The sequence below is a fragment of the Carcharodon carcharias genome, chromosome 1 (assembly GCF_017639515.1).
Source record: "Carcharodon carcharias isolate sCarCar2 chromosome 1, sCarCar2.pri, whole genome shotgun sequence".
Taxonomy (NCBI): Eukaryota; Metazoa; Chordata; class Chondrichthyes; order Lamniformes; family Lamnidae; genus Carcharodon; species Carcharodon carcharias.
The window spans coordinates 218,277,816-218,302,725 of record NC_054467.1 but is presented as its reverse complement, the minus strand read 5'-3'; the positions used below and the strand labels follow the sequence as shown (position 1 = coordinate 218,302,725).

Below are 24,910 nucleotides of genomic sequence, written 5' to 3'. Positions count from 1 at the left end.
AAAAATTCCCAATCCTCTGGCCCACCGCTTTGTATGCCTTAGTTTTTCATTGGATACTCTCCTTGACCACCTTTGTTAACCAAGGGTGGTTCATCCTACTCATCCAGTCCTTTTTGACTGGGATAAATTTTTGCTGAGCATTATGAAATATCTGTCATCAAATTTAAAACTTTCCACAACCTGGGATCTTCCTGGTGAATCTGTGCTACATGTTGTCTATAGTCATAATGCCATCTGCAGACATAGGGTGCCCAGAACTGCACAGACATCTAACTATGACACACATATTGCCTATTCAATTTAACATTACATCTTTGTTGTTATATTCTATGCCTCATCAGGAAAACCAAAATGAGTTCAACTACCTGCAAACCTCTTTTACCTTTCACCTCATCACAGATCTTCCCCTTTTGTTCTTTTTTCCATTCTGCCCTCTTTCACTTGCTTAAAACCTATTACATTTCGAACTTTTATCAGTTCTGATGAAAGATCATCAACCTGAAACATTCAGCGGAATTTTCCCAGAATTGCACTAAGAGCAGTAGCGGGCCGGTAAAATGGAGACCGATCCACCGACGAAAATGATGGGTTTTGACGCCTTATCTTCCTCAGCCCACCTCATTATAAATACATTCCCGGGAAACACGCCGTTCCCATAGCGGGCCGGCTCTCATTTGCCCATTCGCCATCACTCTGCTGTTGCATTACACCAGCCTAAAACATTCCTAATCTGCCATCTTTAAAGGCCAGTAAAGTGCTCATTGCCACCAGCTCATCATTGCTGTCTGGGAGACATGGCCAGCAAAGGCCAACAGATTGCAGTCCCCCGGCTTCAATGACAGGGCCCTCGAGTGACTGCTGGAGACCCAATGGGATTTTGCTCTACCCCCACTCTGGCCGCAGGATGGGTAGCAATGTCACCAACTTGGCTTTGGAAGAGGTGGCAGCGGTGGTCAGTGCGAATGCCCTGCAGAGAAAGACAGCCACCCAGTGCCGCAAAAGGATGAATATCTCCTCCATTCTGCCAGGGTGAATCACTCTTTTCATCACTCCCAAAGCACACAGTCACAAACCTCTCACACACCCATAGGGCCCTCACTCACTGCCAGTGCAAGGGACATCACCATTCACTCTTTCACACTTTGACCACATCCCGTCCATGGGACGACTCACCAACCACACAGGCCAGGCATACTTATCATCTGGCCCAGCAGGAGTCCTGATATACTCTCCCCATCTCTATTCATGCAGGACCAACTGGCTTAGAGGATGGAAAGGTTACAGGGCTTGTCTGGGATGCCAGATGTGCTTGATTGTGGAGCAGAAGCAAACTGCCCTCGGCCAGACAGGAGTCAGACATTTTCATGGATTGATCTCACTGCATGTTGTCATCATCCTCCTGCGATCAAGCGACTGTTAGGGCCTCCACTACATCTCACAGAATCACACAGTGCAGAAGAGGCCCTCTGACAAAGCCATGCTGACTATCCCTGATCAAACCTTGCTTCTCCAAGTAGAGATAGATTCTCTCCTTCAGAATTTTCTCCAATAGTTTCCCTACCACTGATGTGAGACTCACTGGTCTTTAGTTTCCTGGCTTATCTCTACAACCCTTCTAAAATAGCCGGACCACATTAGCTGTTCTCCAGTCCTCTGGCACCTCCCCTGTGGCTAAAGAGGAATTAAAGATTTGGGTCAGAGCCCCTGCGATCTCCTCCCTTGCCTCCCTCAGCAGTCTGGGACACAAATCATCCGGACCTGGAGATGTGTCCACTTTTAAACCTGCCAACACCTCCATTACCTTATCACTCCCTATATCAATTTGCTTAAGAACCTCGCAGTTTCTCTCCCCGACTTCAATACCTTCATCCTCATTCTCTTGGGTGAAGATGGATGAGAAGTATTCGTTCAACACTCTACCGATGTCCTCTGGCTCCACCCATAGATTGCCCCCTAGGTCCCTAATGGGCCCTACTTTTTCCCTGTTTATCCTCTTCCCATTGATATACTTATAGAATATCTTGAGATTTTCCCTACTTTTACCAGCCAGAGCTTTCTCATATCCCCTCTTTGCTCTCCTAATTGCTTTCTTAAGCTCCACCCTGCACTTTCTGTACTCCACTAATGCCTCTGCTGATTTGCTCCCCTTGTATCTGCTAAAAGCGTCTCTTTTCCTTCTCATCTTATCTTGAATATCCCTGGTCATCCATGGTTCTCTGGGCTTGTTACTCCTTCCTATCATCCTAGAGGAAACATGTTGAGCCTGTACCCTCCCCATATCCTTTTTGAACACCTCTCACTGCTCCTCTGTAGATTTCCCCACCAGTAGCTGTTCCCAGTCCACCTTGGCCAGATCCTGCCTTATTTTACTAAAATCTGCTCTCCCCCAATCCAAAACATTTTTATGCAACTTGTCTATTTCGTTGACAGGGCCCTCAACCGTGTCCGGCCCATCTCCCGCGCATCCGCCCTCACGCCTTCTCCTCCCTCCCAGAAACATGATAGGGTCCCCCTTGTCCTCACTTATCACCCCACCAGCCTCCGCATTCAAAGGATCATCCTCTGCCATTTTCGCCAACTCCAGCATGATGCCACTACCAAACACATCTTCCCTTCACCCCCCCCTATTGGCATTCCGTAGGGATCGCTCCCTCTGGGACACCCTGGTCCACTCCTCCATCACCCCCTACTCCTCAACCCCCTCCTATGGCACCACCCCATGCCCACGCAAAAGATGCAACACCTGCCCCTTCACTTCCTCTCTCCTCACTGTCCAAGGGCCCAAACACTCCTTTCAAGTGAAGCAGCATTTCACTTGCATTTCCCCCAACTTAGTCTACTGCATTTGTTGCTCCCAATATGGTCTCCTCTACATTGGAGAGACCAAACGTAAACTGGGCGACCGCTTTGCAGAACACCTGCGGTCTGTCCGCAAGAATGACCCAAACCTCCCTGTCGCTTGCCATTTTAACACTCCACCCTGCTCTCTTGCCCACATGTCTGTCCTTGGCTTGCTGCATTGTTCCAGTGAAGCCCAATGCAAACTGGAGGAACAACACCTCATCTTCCGACTAGGCACTTTACAGCCTTCCGGACTGAATATTGAATTCAACAACTTTAGGTCGTGAGCTCCCTCCCCCATCCCCACCCCCTTTCTGTTTCCCCCTTCCTTTCTTTTCAAATAAATTATATAGATTTTTCTTTTCCCACCTATTTCCATTATTTTTAAATATCTTAAAATCTTTTATGCTCTCCCCACCCCCACTAGAGCTATACCTTGAGTGCCCTACCATCCATTCTTAATTAGCACATTCGTTTAGATAATATCACCAACTTTAACACCTATGTGTTCTTTTGTTCTATTGTTGTTGACATCTTTTGATGATCTGTTTCTATCACTGCTTGTTTGTCCCTACAACCACACCCCCCCCTCCACTTGTCTCTCTCTCTCTCTCTCTCCGCTCCCCCCCCGCCCCACACACCTTAAACCAGCTTATATTTCAACTCTTTCTTGGACTCGAACTCAAGTTCTGTCGAAGGGTCATGAGGACTCGAAACGTCAACTCTTTTCTTCTCCGCCGATGCTGCCAGACCTGCTGAGTTTTTCCAGGTAATTCTGTTTTTGTTTTGTCTATTTCTTTGTTCATAACAAGCTTAAATTGTACCATGTTGTGGTCACTATCACTAAAATGCTCCCCCACCACCACCTCAGCCTATGACAAGAGGATTCTCTCAGAGGGTATTGGCACTGAGATAAGGCAGACTGGAATCAAACGTTTACAAATGTGATTTGAGGATCTACAGAGACACCTCACTGCATGTCCTCCTCCAGAGGACGCCCGCCAAAGTCATCACAGACAGGGCATCACAGCCAGCAGGCTGTCTCCACCTCCATTGTGGATGTCCGGGGAGCACCAAGATGTAGCGGTGGGGTTAGGAAAGTTACGTAAAAGTAGTTGCACAGCTTGGCCAGGGGTGTTGATCACTTCTACATACTGTTCACTATTGTCAATAAACTCCTAAGAATGTCTCCCTGCCTGTGGCTCCTTGTTCTGATGAGCAGTGTTCTTACCACTTAGATATGAAACCTTTCTGTACAAGATAAAAGCCAGGTATCTCAGTCCAGGGCCTCTTCTCTGTGCTCTGTGCAGCCTTCAGACCAAAGTGACGGTCTGGCTTCACACACTCCCTGGGAACATTACTGATGCCTGCACCTTGGCGGTGCTTGTCATTGCTGCCAGAATGTGGTGGGCAGGCACCACAGAGTTTTCTCATTCCCTCAATGTGCTCTCAGCATCTTTAAGGCTGGGCTGACTCCCATCCTACCAGCACCTGTGGCCAGTGATGCTCTGCTCCAGCTCCTGAAGGGCTGAGGTGCTGAAGGTGGACGCAGCATCAGGTGTGTTTAAAGTCACTGAGATGGCCCTGATCATGGAGCACAAGCGAGCTGCCCTCAGCTAGACAGGAGTCAGACATTCTCAGAGGCTGTGTGAAGATTTATGGAGTGTCCTCACTGTGTGTTTTCATCATCCTCCTGCAATCGAGTGACTATTAGGACCTCCACTACATCTCCATGACAGGAGCATTCTCACAGAGGATATTGGCACTGCGATAAGCCAGACTGGTGTCAAACGTTTACAACTGCGATGTGAGGATCTACGGGGACACCTTACTGCATGTCATCATCATCCTTCACAAATCTGGCAGCTATGAGGGTCTCCCGAGTGTGTCTGCCTCAACTAGCCAGTGCAAGGGCCTCATCCCCATTATCCACCAATGAGGAACCCCTCACCTTGATCCTTGTCGGCATCCTCCTCATCGGAGGAGAAGTGCAGCTCCTCATCTCCTCCTCAGCCAGCTCCTCTCCCCGTTGCAGCACCAGGTTGTAAAGGAGCAGCAGACGACGATGATGCGTGACACCCTCTGTGGACTGTATTACACGGTCCACCAGATTGGTCCAGGCACTGGAACTGCATCTTCAGCATCCCAATGGTCTGCTCCACCAAGTTGCGAGCTGCTGCATGAGCCTCATTACACCATCGCTCTGCTGCAGTCTGAGGCCAGCACACAGGTGTCATCAGCCATGGCCTCTGCGGGTAGCTCTTATCCCCGATGAGCCAACCCTGCAGCCTCTCTGGACCCTGGAAGACTTCAGGGATCTGCAAGCAACTCAGGATGTAGGCGTCATGCACGCTCTCTGGAAACCGTGCACATACCAGCAGGATGCGTTTCTGGTGGTCGCATACTAGCTGCACATTCAGTGAGTGGAAGCCCTTGCGGTTGATGAAGACCACTGGGTGTAGCGACAGAGACCTGAGCGCCACATGGGTGCAGTCAATTGCAACCTGCACCTGGGGGAATTCCGAGATTAGGGCGAATCCAATGGCCCTTGCATCCTGGCTGTCCCAGTCCCAGACGAAATGCACAAAGCTGTGTGCCATGGAGAAGATGGCATCCATGACCTCATGGATGTATTTGTGGGTGGCAGATTGTGATATCCCACAGAGGTGACCTGTGGAGCCCTGAAATGAGCCACCGGCATAGAAATTGAGCGCTGCAGTCACTTTCACAGCCACTGGCAGTGGATGCCCTCCATGTCCCCTTGGCACCAAGTCCTGCAGTAAGTGGCAGATGTGAGCCACCAGGTCCCCAGTCATTTGCAGTCATCAGTGATACTGGTTCTCAGTCATCTGCAGGAATGGCAGGCAGCGTCTATAGACCCTGGGTGTCGCTAGGCACGAACCAACCACAGTTCACTGTCTCTTCTGGGCAGCATGTGCGGGAGCCCCTGCTGCTCCTTCTTCATGTGGTTGCTGCTCCTGCCTTTGTGCAGCCAGGAGCCTCAGTCACTCTCTTCTCAGTCTTCTATGATCCATGTAGGCCATCAGGCATACAGCTAGGTCACCAGCATCCATGATCCTGACATGGTCCTCCTGTAACATGAAAGAGGGAGAGAGACGTGGTTATCATGGCTGCACTTAGCACATTTCCTGTTCCTGTGTGACCACCCCATAATGCTTCCTGGAGAGTGCTGGTCGGCCCTTGGGTGGCCAGGAATGAGTGCGCTGCATGGCTGCCCTGTCAACCTGCCTCATGGGGGAGACAGCCCCTAACCAGGTTGCTGAGATTCCAAGGGGCTGTGAGTGCCTCCAGCAGTGATTACTACATGGCTAGTATTGGCGAGGAGATTGTACAATGTGTGCAGTCCAACTGTCCTGCGGTCCAATAAAGTGGTGGCGGACTTGACGTAAGGTATGGAGCACTTGGTGGCCCTTTGATGTCTCTGCGTTGCCTGCATGGGTGGGCAGACTAGGAGCCTGACTCCAATCATATCACTGTGACTGCGCCTGATCTGTCTCAATTGCAGAGGCATGGTCAGTTTATACAGGTGGTCCTAATGTGTGGCCACTTCCCTCGCTTACCCTGCCCACTACAGGGGATTGCCTGTGTGTGGGATGCAGCACCAGACCACCCCCCCCCCCCCGCCACCTCAGCTGTCACCTCCGAGGCTGGCCAGCACTTGTGGCCGGACACCATTCCCCCCCACTCCATCAGCAGTCACCTCCAGGGCCAGGCATCAGTTGACCCCGCCCCTCCTGGCGCCTCTGAGGCCTGTAAACAATGGGCGAGCTATGGAAAACGCTGCTGCTCATTCACCTCAGTTCCCCCAAAGTGAAGGTCGCCAAGTGCGCGTTGCCGGCGGGCTATTGTGAAAAACGTCAGTGTACTTTCCTGCTGACATGGATGGTCGATATGGTGAGGTTCCAATAGCCTGGTGGGATGGCCTTTTAATTATATGCAAATGTATTACAGTTAGCTCCCCGCTGACCGATGGCGGGAAACGCGACCTGCCATCGATGGGCTGAGTGGACGATCGCGACCTGCCTTCACACCGTCGTGAAGCAGGTCATGCCATATTTCCCACACATACCACCTATCATGCCCGCTGCCAGTGGGCTCGGAAAATTCCTCTCATCAACCCTGTGTCTCTACCCACAGATGCCTGAGCAACTCAGCAATTCCAGCGCTTTCTGTTTTTATTTCAGATTTCCAGCATCTACGTATTTTGCTCTGTTTTCTATTCCATTCTTCTTTTATTACTTAGTACTTTTCCATAATTAAGATATATTTGCTTTCTGCCTATTCCATTAACTTGTGCTCCCTGGCCTTTTGCCGTCTTCCTCTCTGCTAGCCAAGCCCCTTTTCAATTGTTGGAAAATTCCAGTATTATACTTCTATCAAGTTCAGTGTATCCATAAATACCATGAACAAAGTGTACTTAGTACTAATCTGTGGGGTGCACCACTTCCAAACTTTTTAAAATCTAACACCCATTAACCTAACCCTTTACTTTCCTGTCTGCTAAAGGACTTTCCTCCTCGCTCCTACATTTACTTACTACGCACTCAGAATTTTTGTAATGTCTTCTGCGAAACACCTCATCAGACAGCTTTTGAAAGCCCCAATCATCAGTCTGCTGCATTCCCTTTGTGTATCCAATTGACTACTTCTTCACTAAATTCTATTAAATTTATCAACCAAGACTTTGCTTTAACAAATCCTGGTTTCTTTTGATTAATCCATAAATTTCTAAGTATTAGTTAACTTCATTGTCAATTACACATTCAAATGGTTTGCTTGCAGCTGATGTGAGACTACTGGTCTATAATTACCCAATTTATCTGTCTCTACTTTCTTGAAAAACGTGGTATCAATGTAGCTACAGTGTCTTTGGCTACTGTTCAATCCCTGGTATAACTTGAATATCTGTGGAGCATTTTTTGACCAGAGCCTTTCCTCCCTAATGTCTTCAGCAGTTTTGGGTGGATAGCATCAGGGCCTAGTGACTAATCCATCTTGGGGTTTTTTTTTTTAAGAACAAATTATTTTTCTAAAGTTTCTCCTAAGTTTGCTACACAGCCTCATTTCATACTGCTACATTCTAATTTCTATCATCGAATTTCTATCAATTGTAAAAGCTCATGCAAAATATTGAATTAATATATTGATTCCTCACAACAAGATTCTCCACTTCATCCCTGAGCATCGTGCTAGGTAAATGTTGTGCCATGGAAAGCATATGATCTAGTAGGCTACTTTCTCTTGTTTTTTAATCTCTGCTTTCTTCTTTCTTTAAGAGACCATTTTTAAGTTGGAATACGGTTTTGTAGACTCAGGCAGCCTTTTAGTTTGTTGCCCAAATGGGCAGTGTTCTTGTATGAGTCTAGAATGGTCTAGAATTTACTAAGATGAGTTGCACCTTTTAAAAACTGCCACATCCACCATTGGCATCTCGTAGGACTTGCATATGAGCTTCCAGGATCTGCTGATTTGCAAACCCACTGATGCTAGTATTGATGTGAAACAGTTGCAAACATACCTCTGTGCAGCTTGTTAAGAAACTGTTTGGCCTGCATCCTTCCTCAGCAGGACAAACAGGTAAGAGGGCAACAGCACTTGGCCCTTTTACATCAGTCCTAGTATCACCTCTGCATATCTTAGCAATATTTTTATTTGACTTATAGTGAATTATGACTACTCAAGCACCATATATTCCTGGAGGACAGCATGCACGGCACCAAGCCAGACTAGAATAACCCACAACTTCACTCATTCAGACCGCCAAAACTTCCTGAAGAGAACTGAGGGCAGGATGAGCAGGCTCCTGGGTGTGGGCACCATTACGTCTTGAAGGATTATCTCTTGTGCCATCTGGATGGAGGTGGTCCTGACACCTTATAGCCATCTTATTCACCCCCAGGACACCAGAATAGCGTTGCAAAAAATTACAGATCCTGAAAAGGGCAAGCAATATATCAGTCTGCATATCTTTCTCTTTCATTTCCCACCCACCCTTGGCATCTGCACGCTCTACATTCTCTTAAAGTAACACGTGTTCAATTAACCCTTCATAGTGCTCCTTGATTTACAGGGCACTAACTTGGCACCTGCACTATGGATTCCCAACTCCCCACACAGAAATTACATGTGCAACCATAATACCTCTTCATCTAGTTTCACAGTCCCTTACCCCATATCTTGTGCTTCTCTCATGCTACTTGGCACACACTCCTGAACTGCCAGATTTACTCTCATTCACTCTATTTTCACATAGGATACTTTGGCGCACAAAACTTGTTGCAGCCAGGTAACAGGAGGGTCACTCCCACATTTAAGTCCCTCATTTTGCTTTGAGGAGAAGACCATTAGTCTCATGAAAAGGCACTTATCTCTTGCTATGGAATAAGTTGAGGTTGATGGTGTTTTACCTTCACAAAGTACTAACTGAACATCTACACTGTTGCACTGGCATCCTAGTGAAGCACAATAGAGACAATCTTCCACCTCCTTCTTTGTCTCCTTAGTAGAGGGAGAAGAGGGAGATAAATGGTGAAGAGGGGGAAGAGAGGCAAGAGGGCCCAAGGATTCATGTTCACCCATTCTTAGCTTCCACCAGAGCAATAAGTAGCACAGAGATAGTGAAGAGGATGATAAGGACCAATCCACCAAAGAGTTGCAGCTGCTTGATATTGCAATCTCTCAGCACAGCAGAACATGATAGGCCTCCATTGCACCAGTATAATGTGGAAAGTCACACTAAAATTTCAAGCAGCGAGCTGACATCAGCCTCTATAGAATTTTGTCGAACGTGAGGAACCAACCACCTCCTATGAGCCTGGTTCTCAGGTGGCAGCTAGAAGAAAGAAGAAGATGTGAAGCCCACACCCCACGAATGAATGAAACAAAACACAAGAATAGGTGGGCGTGCCATGCCTACATCTGAAAAGCCCCGATTGTTCCTGGGGGGATCTAAAATTTTGCCTGTAATCCAGCCCTGTGAGAGGCAATCAGAAATGCAGGTGCCCTGTGGGCAAAGTAGCAAATTAAAAAAAAGATATTGGGTGGAACCTTCCCAGATTCGCACTAAGTGCGGTAGCGGGTCGGAAAAAGAACGTTTTACCCACTGTCTGCAAGAGCGGCTCCTCACGCTGTATCATCCCAATCCTGCTGCATTCCTGGAATCATGCAAGCCTGGAAAACATGCCGTTTTGATGGGGGGCTGCTTTTATTCGCCCGCCACCCCATCAACTCGCTGTTTCGTTACGTCAGGTACCATATTTAAAGCACAGCCGCGTTTACACCTCTCAGTGCTTCCAGCCCAGGACTGCTGCAAAGAAGACTTGGCCCTGAAATGCAAGAAGATTGCAGCTCCCAGGTTTAGTGACGTGTCCCTTGAGCGTCTTTTGGATGCAGTGGAGGCCTGCCATGATGTCCTGTACTCGCACTCTGGCTGCAGAAGGGCCAGCAACATTACCACTCCAGCTTGGTGGGCGATGATAGTGGGATCATTGCCAATGCTGTACAGAAAAGGTTGGCCATACAATGCAAATAGAGGATGAATTAACTCATCCATGCCGACAGGGTAAGACAACCATCTCATCACTTTAAACTCACACTCACAAGCCTATTACACATTCACTGGCATCTTGCTCACTGTCAGCCCAAGGGACATTATCATTTCTCACACACATTCCCTCCCATCTCCATCTGGCCTCATGCCCTCTTGAGACTGCCTCCTCAGCCCTCACCATCTTGAGGCCAGTCACACAGATTGATTTGTGCCACAACACACACCCTGGGCTACCCTCCTTCAGCCCTCACCCTGCAACCTCTTCCCTTGCATGAAGCCACTTCTCCCCCTTCCCAAGCAAGCTCTAGCCCTGCAGCCATTGAAAAGCCACCCACATCTTATGGCTGGTCTGGTAGGGAGAGACCCACCTGTGAGTCCCTCTAAAAGTGATGAGGTGCTGTCTGCGAAGCCTGGCACTGATGACTGCGAGTGCTGCCCAAAGCAAGGTAGGCAAACAAACCTCTAAGTCCCAAGCAAAGTGCAGCTTGCCAGGTGCATGTTGCTTATGTACAGTTATGAAATACATCGTTGTGATTGCCTGGATGATCCAGAGGTGGGGGAATGATTCAGGCAAACTGGGCCTAAAATGATATGCGGATGTATTACAATGAATTTCCTGACATCCGACGGCGGGAAATGTAGCCTGCCATTGACGGGCAGAGCGGATGATTGCAAACTTTCACGAGGCCATGAAACCAATTTTTGGCCGTCTCGCCATATTGTCCACTCACAATGCCAAACACACACACAAATTCCACCCACTGCTTTAAAAATCATCTCCTACCTGCAGAAATCTGATCTGCAGTCTCTTCAGTTTCAGGAATTGCTCACCTCCACCCTGAAAACCTAATTATGACAGCTGCTACACCTCACTGAACCATGTTTAAGCTCACCCAAGTGCACCAGCAGTCTAAATCCAGGTAACTCAGAGTTGCTCTGCTGCCAACCCTCAAAGCTGGGAGGAGAAGAGTTATTCAAGGGAGAGAATGGATTGGGTGATGTGGTTAAACGGAGGCAAATGTGCAAAGAGGGACAAAGACAAGGAGTGGTAAAGAAAAGCTCAGCAGTGATACTGTATACATGTTGTGTCAGAGACATCAATTGAGGAGACTGATAAGATGCAAAGCGAATTGCAAAACAGTGGGAATTTTGTTTTGCATCCTTTCCAGATGGCAGGTCAAAGGAAGACCACAGAGATGTCATAGCAGGCAGCTGTTTTGTATGTCAGCAGCAAAGTGGCACCCCACATGAACAGAGATGATTAAAAAGCATCGCTCCAAAACAGTATGCCTTGTAAAGGTCAACTGCTGGAAGTTATGTCAATGCAGCCAAAATCTGGAATTCATTGCGGCCAGGTGAAAAATGAAGTGAATTTTCCATGGTGCTGGCTCGGTTAGCATTGTCAGTCTTTTCAGGCTGATTTCCTTTGAGTACAGTTAAAATGATAATAGCAGGTTCACTACCCTATAGCCATGGCTTTCTGTTTATTATCACTTGAAGGCTACAAACTGAGGGAGACAATCTGTTAAGTAGTCCAAAGCAGCATTAATCCCATCAAACATGATGGAATTCTCAAGTGACATTGACAGATCCCAAATAATGTTTGGTACTAATTAATCATTGTGCCAGATTTTTAGTAAAGTGCATTAATTATATTTTAAATTAGGATATTTTGATGGACCTATAATATCTTAATGTTGTTTAGTAGTGGCTATAGTATTGTGATATTTTCTCGTACCATTTTCCAGTATTTCGCAGGCAAAGTATGTTGTTTCATTAACAATACTGTGTTGCTGCACCATTAAGAGTTTGCACTGCAATTTTTGGCAGTACAGGAGGAACATTGACAGTTAAGTATTCCCAGGTGAGTGAAGCTGGCGGTAATGCTTTGCAGTTTTTAAATTGACTGTTTTGTTGGACACAGTGGCCGTAACTTTCTGCCACTATCAGTGGCGGGGTTCATGGTGTAAGGAGGCAGAGAATACGACCTGAGTGAAAAAAATCAGTTTCCCAATGGTGGGAAATGACGTCAGGAACTTGTGGTCCCAACTGTTATGGCGGTATAATGGCGAGTTGTCATTCCCAACAAAGGCCGTCAGGAAGCCGTTTGGCATACTATTAAAGGGATTAAAATGAGCACCTGACCAGAATTCTCCCCCCTTCCCCCCCAGAGGGAGTTCACACCAGTCCAAAACATGACTGGATCAATGTGGTGTGCAGATGACGGGGACTTAGCAGGAAGGCAAGATGGTCCACTCAGTGGAAGGTGCACGGTGATTGGGGTGATGGTGGGTGGGTAGAGGAAATGGGAGTTGTTGGGGCACAGGGAGGCAAGGAGGAGGCAGACAACATGGGGGGCGGTGGCTGGATATGCCACAGGGGCCTGGGGATGACAGGGGGTGGGTGTGGGGAGGAGGGGTCTGGGGAGTGGTGCAGGGGCCTTAAAAGTGGGGAAAAGTGATGAGGGTAAGTGGGGGACATTGAGGGGGGAAAGCAACAATGAGGGGGCAGGGTTCAGGTGGAGGGGTTAATGGTGTTAATGGGGGAATCCTGGGGGGCAAACTGAGGGTATTGGTGGTAGGAGGGAACAGTAACAGTTAAAGGGGACAGTGGGATGCAGTAGCTGTGAGGGTGAGGGTCTGTCGGTGGTCGGTGAAAGACCGGTTTAGGTGGTTGGAGGGGACACGGAGGTGTACGCAGAACCTAGGGATGGGCAGGATAAGGATGGGCGTGTGTACTGTGACTGGGGTGGGCTCATCGTGGAGGGAAGGCATGTGAATTTTTAAAAATTCATCCATGGGATGTGGGCGTCGCAAGCTAGGCCAGCATTTATTGCCCATCCCTAACTGCCCTTGTTCACAGAATCAGAATCACAGAGTCACAGTGCAGAAGAGGCCATTCGGCCCATCGAGTCTGCACCGACACGTGAGAAACACCTGATCTATCTACCTAATCCCATTTACCAGCACTTGGCCTATAGCCTTGAATGTTATGACGTGCCAAGTGCTCATCCAGGTACTTTTTAAAGGATGTGAGGCAACCTGCTTCTACCACCCTCCCAGGCAGTGCATTCCAGGCTGTCATCACCCTCTGGGTAAAAAAATTTTTTCTCACATCCCCCCTAAACCTCCTGCCCCTCACCTTGAACTTATGTCCCTTCATGACTGACCCTTTAACTAAGGGGAACAGCTGCTCCCTATCCACCCTGTCAATGCCCCTCATAATCTTGTACACCTCGATCAGGTCGCTCCTCAGCCTTCTCTGCTCCAACGAAAACAACCCAAGTCTATCCAACCTCTCTTCATAACTTAAATGTTTCATCCCAGGCAACATCCTGGTGAATCTCCTCTGCACCCCTTCCAGTGCAATCACATCCTTCCGAAAATGTGGCGACCAGAACTGCACACAGTACTCCAGCTGTGGCCTCACCAAGGTTCTATACAACTCCAACATGACCTCCCTACTTTTGTAAGCTATGCCTTGATTGATAAAGGCAAGTGTCCCGTATGCCTTTTTCACCACCCCACTAACATGCCCCTCTGCCTTCAAAGATCTATGGACACACACGCCAAGGTCCCTTTGTTCCTCAGAACTTCCTAGTGCCATGCCATTCATTGTCCAGAGGACATTTAGGAGTCAACCACATTGCTGTGGGTCTGGAGTCACATGTAGGCCAGATCAGATCAGGGCAGCAGATTTCCTTCCCTAAAGGACATTAGTGAACCAGATGGGTTGTTGTATGTTGTTGAGTGGAATGTTGACAGTGATGGGCTACAGAGTTATGGCCGGGGGTTCAAGGATGATGGTTGGGAAGTTAAAGGGAACACTGGGAGTGTCACTGGCGATGAGTGGCAGGAAGGTGTGGGTTACAGGTGGAGGATAGAATGTGTTTTAAACTTTCTCAAAAGAAACATGCGCCATCCTGCTGCTGAGGCACTGTCCGCTTCCTTGATGTCCGGCTCATGCTGTTTGGGAGGAGGGTCATCGGGTGGGCAGAGCTGAAAGTCAGCTCAACTGGACAACTGAAAGGGAACCCTAATATACTGTCCTGACAAGGGAAAGGTGTTTCTACAGACTAGGCTTCTTGCACATGGCTCGCAAGGACCCTTGCAAAGATCGATGCCACCATGCGCAGGCATGAGTCAGGGGATATTGGCCCAGCCTGGATCGGCCGGTTGAAACGGGGGGTGGGGGGCGAGGGGTGCACAGGCATCACACAAACTGAAGCAATAAAAACCCAGCATACCTCTGTAAAGTGCAATTTACAACTGTGCAACAGCTATTTATAATGCTTGTACACCTGTGCTACCAGAGTGAACTTAGAATTTCTTAATTTTCCTTACCCTACCACTGCACCTAGGTACTTCCCCAGCGTCTGCAGGGGTGGAGGCAGCCTCCTGAGCACTATGTCCTCTTGGCTCCGATGACCTTGGCGGCCATTCTCTGGAGGCCCGAAGCCTGGTAGGCCCGGCCTTCTTTGGATCTCCTGCTCTGGGACTGGGGCACCCTCAGCGGTTCCAGAGGTTGGAGCTGATGAGGTCAGAGACCGAGGGGATTCAGAACACTTAGATACCCTTGGAGAGTCCCGATTGGAGGCCCCTGGGGTGTCCTCCTCCCTTTGGGTGCCCGAGGGCCCTTCCCTGACCCCTTGAGGGAAAGGAGCACCTGAAGGGAGTCGAAGTGCCTTGTCCCCCTCTCACATACCCATTGCAAAAGTTTACCCATGGCTACAGTGATCGAGTGCAGGTCCGAGCACATCTCCGGCAGAAACTGGGCGTTCTGCTGGACAAGGTTCACCATCCTCCCCATGGAGACCTCCATGCGCACATATGTAGGACCACTGCATAAGAGAGTAGGTAGACAGACTCCTCCACCTCATTCCACTTGTTTGAGGGCCTCCGACACCACTGCCTGACTTTTCCCCACCTCCCGCTGCATCTCTAGCATCTTATCCAGGACCTCTTCCAGAGGCTCATCATCATCAGGCTCATCAGAGGTCTCTTCCCCAGCAGTCCTCCATGTGCCGGGGACCTTGGCGGTCTCTGCCTCCTCCTGCTCGGACACATGTCCGTGGGGTTACCACCAGAGTGTCAGGCCCTGCCTAAACTAGATCTATGACCCACTAAGGTGAGTGTTCTGGGCTGGTGGAGGGTGCAGGCAAATGCTGGGAAGACTCTACAGGTGAGAATCCATTGTCATCGTCCTCAGTCCTCTGCGGGCTGTGGCTGGGTCTGAGCTCAGGATTGGGGCCTGGCATCATCCTCTTCCTGCTGACACCTGTAATGGAAAGAGGAAAGAATGAGTAACTGCATGGGCTGTCTCATACATTGCGCTGAGCATCACTCTGAGGTTACAATGTGCAGAGGTTAAGCTTCCTCACCGGAAGCTTGAGGGAGGCTGACCTCGCCATCGGCACATGCATGGACACGGTCCTCCTCTGCCAGCTTGGCAGCTTGCTCTTCATACTGTGCGAGGGGGTGGACATTCGGCATGTCCCTCCCGTCTTCTCCCTCTTGAGCCTGTTGTGTGCTGCCTTGTCTAGTGTGAAGCTAGAAGATGATTTGTGAGCACTTCTGTCACAGGCGCTGTTCACATACTGCCAATCTCCACCACCGACCTATTGGCAACTTTGTGCCATGTGAACGATCTACTGCTGCTAGTTCCCAGTTGTTCTTTGGCAGCTGCCTCCAGACCTGCGAGCTCCAGTAGCTGGAAGGACAGGGACAACAGAGGCCTGGCAGCAGCAGCAGCATCTGTAGTTGCTCTCTGTGCCAACCATGCCCACTCCCTCCAAGATGTGTGCCTTCCATGTGGCTGAGTTAGTGACCCACAGTTGCCTCCTTACCAGCAGACCACATGGACTGCAGTGAGGCTATGAGGCAGCACCCAGCACCTTGCAAAGGGCTTTTATGCATGGGGAGCACAGATGTTGGCCTTACCATTAAAGCCCATGTATCAGTTCCTATTCAGTGAGGTGAGAATGTGGAATAGAGGGTTCACTTACCCTGGCAGCACTGATAGATCATTCATTCTTTTCCTGCAGTGCAGGGTGATCCTCCTATAAATTGAATTGGCATTGGCCACCCTGGTGACCTCCTCCCATGCAGGTATGGTGAGACGGGTGGGCCTCCTCCTCCCATCCCTTGGAAACAAGATGTCCCACTTCTCCTCCATGGCTTGCAGTAGTGTGTCTAGCTAGGCATCGCTGAGCCTCTAACTAGTATAGTTTTAGCAAGACTTCTCTATTTTTATACTCCATTCCCTTTGAAATAAAAGCCAACATTCCATTTGCCTTCCCTATTCCCTGCTGAACCTGTATATTAGCTTTTTGGGATTCATGCATGAGGATTCCTAAATCCCTCTTTGCGGCAGCTTTCTGCAGTCTATCTCCATTTAAATAATATTCAGCTCCACGATTCTTCCTGCCAAAATGCATAACCTCACATTTTCCCACATTATATTCCATCTGCCAAGTGTTTGTCCACTCACTTAACCTGCCCATATCCCCTGTAGACTCTTTGTGTCATCCTCACCACTTGCCTTCCCTCCTATTTTTGTATCATCTGCAAACTTGACGAAAGTACATTCACTTCCCTCATCCAAGTCATTAATATATATTGTAAATAGTTGTGACCCCAGCACTGATCCCTGTGGCATTCCACTAGTTACAGGTTGCCATCCTGAAAATGCCCCCTTACACCAACTCTCTGCTTCTATTAGTTAGCCAATCTTCTATCCATGCTAATATACTACCCCCAACACCATGGGCTATTATTAAGTAGCCTTATGTGCGGTACTTTATTGAACACCTTTTAGAAATCCAAATATATTACATCTACTGGTTCCCCTTTATCCATCCCGCTTGTTACCTCCTCAAAGAATTCTAATAAATTTGTCAGGCATGATTTTCCCTTCATGAAGCCATGCTGACTCTGTTTGATTATATTATGTATTTCTAAATGCTCTGCTTTACATCCTTTATAATAAACTCTAACATTTTCCCAAAGAGTCCCAACCCAATGCTCTGGGGACATACGCTCAAATCCCACCATGGCATCTGGTGGAACTTGAATTCAATTAATAAATCTGGGATTTAAAGCTAGTCTTAGTAATAGTGACCATGTAACTATCATCAATTGCTATAAAAACCCAAAAGGATATCTGCCATCCTTATCTGGTCTGGCCTACATTTAACTCCAGACCCACAGTAATATGGCTGACTTAATTGTCCTTTGAAATGGCCTAGCAGGTCAATCAGTTCAAGGCAATTAGGGATAAGCAACAAATGTTGACCTTGTCAGCAATGCCCATATCCCATGAATGAATTAAAAAAATGTTATGGTCACCATACTTTAGGAATTATGTGAGGTTCCTTGAAAGGGAGCAAGATTTAACAGAATGGTTCCAGAGATGAGGGATTTTAGCTCAAGGTTAGGTTGAAGAAACTGGAGTTGTTGTCCTTGAGCATAGGAGATTGAGGGAAGAATTGCTGGAGATGTACAACATCATAGATAAGGTAGCTAAAGAAAAGCTGCTTCCATTAGCTGATATATAAGGACTAGTGGCCACAGATTTCAGGTTTTGGGCCAATGGGTGGTTTCGGTGGTGGAAGTGAGAAAGAACTCTTATGGAATGAGAGGTAATGACCCAGAAATTGCTGTCAGTGAGTCTGCTGAAAACAGAGACAATCAATGATTTCTAAACAAAATTGGATGGGCACATGAGGGAAACAATGGGCAGAATGTTACGCTGATTGGGCACATGCATGCCCAACCCAATTGGACATGAAATCGCATGAGATGACGTTGGGCGAGCTTCCCCAAGTCATCCCAGGCTCGTGCGATATTTCGGTAAGCGAGTGTGCACAAAAGTCAGAAGCGCACCTGCCGACAATTAAGAGGGCGATTAAGCCTATTAACGGAGCAATTGACTGATCTTTCGTGGTCCGTCAAACCTTACGGTTGGCGGGCGGGTGAATCAGCCAGGTGGCCTTTACATTTCTCATGAAACCTCATCCAAGGCCAGGATGAGGTTTCTGTTATGAAATGAAATAGAAATAAAAACCTGTGGGCAGCATTTTTATCATCTATAATTTCAGGTGCCTGATTCTGATGCTTGGACATTTTTTCCCGGCTCTTTGAAATGTAATTTAATAGTTTTCAGGTCTGCAGCCTCCTGAGGCAGCTCTCTGCCTTCAGGGAGCTCTCTCGCAGCACTCACCCGTGCCCACAGTGATGTCAGCGCCCGCTCTCTCCCAGCCCCCACCCCAGCAGCTAAGCTTTTCAGTGCGCGTTTCACATTGACTGGCTGTTAATTGGCCAGCCAGCATGAAAGTGTGGTTGGGGGCCAATCGCGGTTGGCGATCTATTTCCCACTCGATCTCGGGCCCACCAATCACACCCGCCCACTGAGCTAAAAATTCAGACCAAACTTGCAGGGCTACAGGATTGAGTGGTGGAATGGGACTAACTGGCTTGCTTTACGAGAGCTGACATGGACTAGATGAGCAGAATGGCCTTCTCCTGTGCCATAATGACTCTAACTCTATGACTTCCAACTGTATAACCTAGTGGCAATTAGATATAATTTTCTTTTTTATGCCTGTCTACATATAACTTCTCAATGATCTACAAGAACAAGGACAGCAGATGAATGGGGACAGCTCCCAGCTAACAGCTCAGATTTTAGCACTGCACGCACCTTGTAGACTAGTAGGAAGTTAGAATCAGCATGTGTTCAGTCATCTTGGCATGTGTGGGCTGCATCCAGGCCAGGGATAAAGGATCGCTCATTTGCCAGTTCTCACTTGTTCACCCTGCCACTTGGTGATCGTTCCACTTATCAACCCTTATGCTCATCCACCCTGCCACGCGACCCTCCTGCTTGCTGACCCTCCCACTTGTCGATCCTCCCCCTCATTGACCCTCCCACTCATTAACCCTCCCACCCATTGACCCTGCCACTTGGTGATCTTCGCACGTGTTGACCCGGCCGTTCATCGACCCTCCCACTCTTTGACCCTCCCGCTCATGGACCCTCCCACTCATCCACCCTGCCACTTGACAACCCTCCCGCTCGTCGGCCTTGTCACTTGGTGACCCTGCCACTTAGTGAACCTCCCACTCATTGGCCCTCCTGCTCCCCACTTCTATCCCGCTCGCCCACTGTCCTAATCATCTACCCTCCCACTTACCACGTCTCTCCTGCTCACTGGCCCTTCCACTTGCCACATCCCTCCACGACCCTCCCACTCGCTGCTCCTCTTGCTCCGTTGTTCACTTCCTCCCTCTCGCCAGCCCCTCCTGAGCCATTGCTCACAGCAAGCATTCAGGAGAGGGAAGCAGGAAGGGAGTGGGAGGGCTGAGGAGGGAAGTGATGAGCGGGAGAGGCAGTGAGTGGGCAGGTCGAGGATGCAAGTGGCGCATGGCAGAGGTGGTGAGCAGAAACGTTGGGGTGTGGGAGGGTTGATGAGTGGGAGGATTGTTGAGTGAGAGGAGTAAAGAATGGGAAGAGTGAAGGGAGGGTGGGTCCTGGAGTGGGAGGGTTAGCGAGTGGGACGATTAGGGGCGAGTGGGTTGGGGAGGGGGTGGATGGGGGAGTGGCAGGGTTGGAGTGTGGGTAGATTGGAGGTAAGTGGGTTGGGGAGTAGGTGGTTCGGGGAGCGGGAAGGTTATGAGTCAGGGAGCGGGTGGAACAGGAATGGGTGGGGAGGCGGTGGCATAGTGGTTTTGTCACTGATTAGTATTCCAGACACCCAGGGTAATGCTTGGGGGACCCAGGTTTGAAGCCCTCCCGAAATTTGAATTCAATAAAAATCTGGAATTAAAAGCCTGATGGCCACAATGAAACCATTGCTGATTGTTATAAAAACCCATCTGGTTCACTGATGTCCTTGGTCTGGCCTACATGTGACTCCAGATCCACAGCAATGTCTCTCTCTTAAATACCCTCTGAACAAGGGCAATGAGGGATGGGCAATAAATGCTGGCCTAGGCAGCAATGCCCATATCCCATGAATGAATGAAAAAGTGTGGATGTACCGGGGGGCCAGGGATTTGGATTGAAGAAGAGAGGGAGGTAAGTAGAGTTAGCATTTTTAAAAAATTTCTAGATTTAAGTTATTTCAGAAGCTATTTCATTTATGAAAATAGGAACTTAGGAATGTACAGTGTTTTGACTTACAGGGTATAATGTTTTAATGCTATTTTCCATTGAGAAAAGTCTTACAGAACGTAACTAGAGCTTTTACATTAGCTACAATAGGAAAATCAGATCTGCTTAATGTTGTTTCATTTAAGTTGAACTTTTTGGGAATATAGCTACAGGGTTAGGTGAGGAATTACTGCATTGGCAAACAGAGCTTATGCAAGGAACTGGGGTAAGAGAGAGAGAGAGAAATCAGAAATGGTAAAAATAGGAAAAGAAAGATCAATGGCAGTTCTATAAAAATGGTATTTTGTTTTATTTTGTCTACTTTAACACTACTAAACTCAAACAAATGATGTATTCTTGATAAAATGTTGTAGTTTGTAATTTTGTAAGATCTTGAGGCCCAGAAACAGAACCAAACAAATTTTGTGATAAGATCTGTTGCCACATTCTGGAGTTTCCTGCATGACTGCTGATCTGAAGAAGTGGTTGCAATGTAACAAGATGGAAATCTAAAACAAATGTGTGAGAAAAGAAGACGTGGCATTTTGTTCTTCTAGAGTGATCAGTATTACTCGTTCCGGTCAAATACTAAATCTCACTTTGGTTTGGACTCAGTAAAGAACAGTTGTTTGGTGACAGTCCATTGTGTATCTCAGACTGTAAGTAACATTAAGGCTTGAAGTGGTAATTTTCTTTGTATGGGTGCCATTTGCAGACACCTAGTGATAAAGCACATTCTGTGTTGTCTGCAGTCAAACATTTATGCAACTGGTTTTCAGCTGCATACAATTGCAAAACTCTTAGGCTGTAAAACGCGGCTCTGTGATTATTTATTTTGTATGTATTCTTTGGGCTTCGCTGCCTATGCCAGCGTTATTGTCCATTCCTTGAGAAGGTGCTGGTGAGCTGCCTTCTTGAACCGCTGCAGTCCATGTGGTGTAGGTACACCCAGGGCAGGAGTTTTACCTAGTCGGGCAGGCATGGCGGGTGGGCCTGGCAGCGGCTGCGAAACTGACCGCCGCCCAAGATCATCCCCGAATGCAGTTTCACACTGGCTGCCCAATTAACGGCCAGTGTGAATTGCGTGCTGCAACGCTTAGCTCTGCCTGGGTGGGGGTAAAGGAGGGCAAGCGTGGAGGTGAGTGAATGTGCGCGGGTGCGCCGACAGAAAGCCCCCTGAAGGCACAGAGCTGCCCCAGGGAACTGAAGATTTTTAACATTAAAAATAAACAATTGAAAAATAAGGAAAACGTCCCCTCATGTGACTCTGAGTTTTAAAAGCTTTTATTTTTTTTAAAATCACTGGTCGAAACCTCATCTTGTCCGTGGATGAGGGTTTGCAAAAAATGCAAAGGCAGCTTGGCCTATTCGCCCACCCGCCAAGCGAACAGTTTGATAGGCAGTGAAAAATTCCATTTAATTAATTGATTAAGGGCTGTAATAGGCCCCTTAATTATCAGTGGACGTGCTGCTGCCTCTCGTGTGTGCCCACCGAGCAAAATAGCGCAAGAGTGCATGTCGGGACGCTCGCCCGAAACATTGCGCACTATTTTTCTCCCATTCGGGTTGGGCACACGTCCGCCTGACAAAGGAAAGATTTTGCCCCCACAGTGCCATAAGGAAGGGAGTTCCAGGATCTTGACCCAGCAATACTGAAGGAATAGCAGTATAGTCCCAAATCAGGATGGTGTGTGGCTTGGAGAGGAACTTGGTGGTGTTCCCATTCATCTGTTGCCCTTGTACTTCTAGGTGGTTGAGCTTGCAGGCTTGGAAGGTCCTGTCAAAGAAAGCTTGACAATTTGCTGAAATGCATCTTATAAATGGTACACACTGCTGCTACTGTGCATCAGTGGTGGAGGGAGTGAATGTTTAAGGTGGTGGATGGGATGCCAATCAAGAAAAATGCTTTGTCCTGGATGGTGTTGAGCTTCTTGAGTGTTGTTGGAGTTGTACTCATTCAGGCAAGTGGAGCATATTCCATCATGTTATGACTTGTGCCTTGTAAATGGTGGACAGGCTTTGGGGAGACTATAGTGATACAGCTACAGTTTTAAGTGAAAATCAGCGTTTGGGCTGCCCTCAACCACTGCCGTGCCAAACACCATCTTGTTGGGAACTTTAGCACAGGCATTACCCATGTGCACTGGAAATGTGCAGATAGGCCCATTATGCTCACCCAGCCATTTTTTTTGACCTCATTGCTCTAGTTAATGTCCTGTCTTAACCACACACAGATGAACATGCATTCAGCAACACAAAGGATCTCGCACCAATGCTATTTAAAGGCATTACCACCCAACTAGCAGATTAACTGCTTTTTACTATACACTTGCTCTTGCTGAATTTGTTGTTTGGAGTTGTTCAGAAAAGCTGGTAAAGTCTAGGAAGTGATGCAGGGCATTGGGAAGGCTTTGAGTGCTCCTGATAGGCCCCTGAGTACACCCAGTCATGGGGGCTATAGTTGCAGGTTCCCCATGGGCTGCAGCATCAGAGGGAGATGGAGCAGAGGCAGCAGAGGAGACAAGCTGCATACAGGGAAAGGTGGAGGACGGCCTTCAGCAGCAGGCCTCACCTATCTTCAGGGAGCACTTCTCCAACCTGCACCTAAGCGAGGAGCAGTGTTCAGTAGATGTGTTTCATCAAGGAGGTGGTCACAGAATTCTGCCATATCTATGATCAGACCAGCAGCCTCAGAGCAGGATGTTATCAAGGTAACTGTGACCTTGATTTTTTTTTCACCAGTGGATCTTTCCAGGCTGGAACAGACAATATAGCAAACAGCCCGCAGCTTGCTGTCCATCGCTGCATTCAGGAGGACATGGAGTCTCTGTACACTGGGAGAAGAAACTTCATTGTCTTCTTCCTGAGCAGAGGGAAGCAGGAGGAGTGGCCAGGATAGCGGGTTTCCCCCAGTACAGGGTGTCATTGATTGCATGCATATGTCTTTGCGGGCACCACATTGCAATAGTGCAATGTACTGAAAGCTCAAAGGTTTCCTCTGAATTACCACTATCCTGGCAGAAGTCATGATTTGTTCACCCTGTACCAATCTGCTGGTTTAGCAATCTGCTGGACACTGTGTCGAACCAAAGGATGGCTGATCAGCGACAAGGACAAGATCTCTACACCTGACTGATGACTCCCCTCCTCCACCTGACTACACGTGGTCAACTTGTATAGAACACACCATCAGGGTTCTGAAGCGATGGTTCTGCTGCCTTGAGTGGGAGCTTTGGGAGCTAGATTCCATCAGAGTGGGTGTCCCGACTTGTGGTGGTCCACCGCAACCTGGCCACCATGAGAGCGCAACATTTGCCATCAAGTATTTGGCCACCACCTTGGCAGGAGGAGGAAGAAGAGAGGGGGCAATAACACATCCACTTTTCACATGGGTTCTCCTTGCACACATCATCAAACTCCAGTTAACCTGAATTAATGAAATCCCAAATTCATATCATTCAACATGTTCTTATCTTACCATCCCTCTGTGATGGATACTCACAGTTTCCACTTAGCTATAATCCTAAAATGAAAAGCGTCACAAAACAACCATACCATGCTAACTTTATTCAATTACACATTCAAGGCTCCACACAATTCGTATCATACTCAATTCATCATCCTTGTGCATTCCTTAATCCCTGTTTTACGGGTGCCTTTGCCTGTCTTACTGCTCCTACATAGTGCTACCTCAAGCAGTTCTAACCCTAGAAGACCTAGCTGTGGACTGCACTATCTAGGCATTGATGGCAGCATTCTGAGTTGCCTGGCTGACAGGCAACAGCAAGGCAGAGTAGCCGTGGTGGGAGTATGAATGCTGAGACCGTGAGAGAGACAACAGGTTCACGCTCTATGGAACCAATGTCAGCCCCATGGCAAGGCTACTCAGCAATCCTAGCAATCTGCTGGAGGACAGATTGCTGAGCTGTTGTGACTCCCAGCAAACCCCTTTGAACACTGGTATCTGCAACCATGGTGTCACCACTCTGAGTCTGTATGGTGTTACAAAAGTAAAATAATTTTCATAATGTTTTTCTGGTTTGTTGTATATAAGGCGTGAGGGTGTGAGTATAGTTGGTTCTGTCTGTGTGATTTAATTATATTTGGAGTCAGGTAGACTGCAAGCTTGGAATTATCAAAAGACGCTAGGTGTAGAAATGTGTTTGAAATGTTAATAAGTAAACATGGATGCTGGCTTAGCATGTAAGGTGTGAAGGGAATTTGCATTTTTAGATAAGTGAAGGGATTATTTGGATTAAAAGGGATGTTAGTCTGTTTACATCTAGCCAGATAAGCATAGCTAAGGAGTGTGTTTATTTTTCCCAAAGGTTACTGACAATATTGGCA

General features: G+C 47.9%; 1 protein-coding gene across 2 annotated transcripts in view; it reads left to right on the top strand.

Moving 5' to 3' along the window:
* The window catches only part of rab27b (RAB27B, member RAS oncogene family), a 223,055-nt gene that overhangs the window by 90,084 nt on the left and 108,061 nt on the right, over positions 1 to 24,910 (top strand). The window contains exon 1 of one of the 2 annotated variants that reach the window (XM_041188019.1): positions 21,140 to 21,222. The exons of the other annotated variant lie outside the window; for it this stretch is intronic. The gene's annotated coding sequence lies outside the window, so the exon portion shown is untranslated. Of the gene's footprint in view, positions 1 to 21,139; positions 21,223 to 24,910 lie in introns of those variants that run through there. 2 annotated transcript variants of the gene reach the window in all.